The sequence below is a fragment of the Fopius arisanus genome, unplaced genomic scaffold, assembly GCF_000806365.1.
Source record: "Fopius arisanus strain USDA-PBARC FA_bdor unplaced genomic scaffold, ASM80636v1 scaffold00044, whole genome shotgun sequence".
In the NCBI taxonomy this organism is placed as follows: Eukaryota; Metazoa; Arthropoda; class Insecta; order Hymenoptera; family Braconidae; genus Fopius; species Fopius arisanus.
In genome coordinates, this window is record NW_011887783.1 from 50,662 (window position 1) to 53,373 (window position 2,712).

Consider the following 2,712-nt stretch of genomic DNA (forward strand, 5'->3'; position numbering starts at 1 on the left):
CATCAACATCAATGTTGAAGAGAAAGAACGAGGGATGGAGCCAAAAGAAAGGGTCTTACATTCCCTGAATCAAGATCCATGATCTCCAGTGATTCCCAGTGATCTCCAATGATCCCCAATGATCTCCAACGATCTCCAACAACTCCATAAAAATCAAGGAGACAAGTCCAATGACTCGGAGCAGTTCAACTCCTCCGTAAGCTAAAACTCAAGACAATTTCTCTAAAAGAAAAATAAAAAACTGACAAACTCATAGTCAATTTCACTTAATCGTTCTCCATCTTGACACTCACCAGTTTAACGGCTGAAGAAATCGTCCTCGTGATTCCTAAATAAAACCGAGATGAACCCTAACCAGATATGTGTTACTAGAATTTAATTAAGAGACAATGACTGTGTGCGTGTTATCAATAACTTAATATCACGAAGAAAAGCCTCCGCTGGACTCATAATTCGTAATTAATGTGAAGACAAGTGGAAGTCGAGATAAGAATGGGAGGAAAAAATATGTGAAAGATTTATGAAAATGAGAGATTTAGGTGAAGTAAAGAAAGAAAAAAAAAACATACGCGAGTCAACTCTCGCCAACCACGATGTCAATTTCTCATGAGGTCTTTAAACTAGAACCACCCCTCATTTTTTCACCTATCCTCACCCTCTCCTCTACGCCCCTCATTCATCAAATTTTTTTTCTCTCCCCTCTAGCCTGATATTCAACGCCTGAAAATGTCCCAATTTCCATAGATCCTCATATTTTCTGTTCATTTTAATATTTATTGGAAAAGGGGATTGAACAAACTGATGTATGTAAACTTCAAGGGATTATCGCATTTCCTTCATGAATATTCAACGCGATTTCTGCATCAGTCAAACGGAGAATTTTTTTTCTAATTCATCATCTGAGAATTGTTATCTTGACACTCCGATAAAAATTACAAATTGAAACCCAAAATTTATGGTATCAATAGCAATAATTCAAGTATCTCCTCAATTTTTATTTACAACCCCCAAAAATGATGGAATATTACAAAAAATAGTTTAAATTACCGACAAATTCTCTTCCCCGCAGAATGACTTCTGGTTTTTGTTAATTCGTCCATTTTTTTAAATTAATATGAGGACATGTAACATGTAACGAAGAATTTTCTATTGGGCCATTGATTTTCACTCGACGACAAAATACAAAATAAAAAAAAGATGATAATGCGGTTTTAGCTGGGAGTACAAGACCGTTGTTGTATTACATTTCACAAACATGGAAATATGCACAAAAAAAAACTGTACCTTCTCAGTATCCGGAAACATGAGATAATTGTTTTAACCGAAAGTCTTCAGAGAGATGATGAAGGGGAAAAAGTATATTATACACGCATAAGTAAAAACAAAATGAGAATAATATATATACATATTGTATGAATTGCTGGTATAACTTGCAGTTACTGCAAATGTTGCATTATCTGTCTGTTTATTCTATACAGGTCCAAGGTGTATTATTGTATCTGATGGAATATTATATATTATGAAAGAATATATATGATATGTACATCGCGAAGAAATAGTTCTGAATTTATTAAAATCTTGTATTTGAATTCCTCTGGAAAATTCGCAAAAAAATATTCAATTAAATTCACCCGGTAAAATTTGTGAATAAATATATGAGTAAATTATGGATTTTCTTCTAGAATATATTTGAATATATTTATCTATTTGTTTAGTGAGTATTTGAATAAATATTTATTATGCAGGAAAAATGAGCGAAAGTTGAATAGAATTTTTTATCAGTTTGTGATGAAATTTCCAGAGGATTCATGTCAACCCCTTTTTCCTGGAAGGTGAAACTTTCAATGAGTACTTCTGATACATTACTATGGAATTTAATACTCTCGTTGTTGCCTTCATCTCGGTGTTTTCCCTCTGTATAGCATTAATGACGATGTGGAAAGCAACTTTTTGGGTCAAGCGCCTTTGACACTAATAAGGTAAGAGTATTCTCAGGGTGCACCCAAGAAAGGAAGACCTTGGTGATGAGGAAAAAAAGGAATGGGGGATTTCCCCGACGGAGGGAAAATAACGATGTTTACCATTCATACCGCGTTTTGATAGTTATGATAAGGGACTCGGGATGATCTCAGCAGTCGCTGAGCTAACTTTTCTCTTTTTTCACTCGTGTCTTGAATTTCTTATCGATATTTTTCTCTTCCAAAAGAACAACGTAAAGCTATTTTCTTTAATCTACACCTCTAGTCCCGGATGAAATTCCGATTTTTAATGATTCTTCTTCATTTTTCTTTCTACTTCATTAATTATATTGAGTTGTTTTAAATGCTCAGTGGTAATAATAATTTCGGTTTATTTTCACTGTCGGTTTTCAAGTTATCGGTTCATTATCGTCGACGTCGGACTGCACTTCAATTATGTTCCAATTGTATTGTTGACTTGGCATGTTAATAATTTTAGCTTCGACGAAGCACTTGTCTTTGTGATAAGACACAAGCCAGTACAATTCCAGAGAAAGACACAATTGAAGCATGAAAAATATTCTGAGTATTTTTTCTCTGGGGCATGTGTTACTCTTCGTAATTGTGCAAACCGGATGCAATGGACAAAAGGATCCAGGAAACAATGGAGAGTTCAGAGGTTTGCTCGGGCCCATCAAGAGGTTTGAGTGCGCATTCCTGAAACCGGTGAAGGTAAAATAATAATAAAATTTGT

The 2,712-nt window shown here is 34.6% G+C and overlaps 1 protein-coding gene across 1 annotated transcript in view; it reads left to right on the top strand.

Annotated features, from left to right (window-relative positions):
• Positions 1 to 794, top strand: part of LOC105267038 (neuroglobin) — a gene marked incomplete in the record, with an annotated part of 20,492 nt that extends 19,698 nt beyond the window's left edge. The window contains 1 exon segment of the mRNA XM_011305613.1: positions 2 to 794.
• Between the last annotated feature and the right edge of the window lie 1,918 nt (positions 795 to 2,712).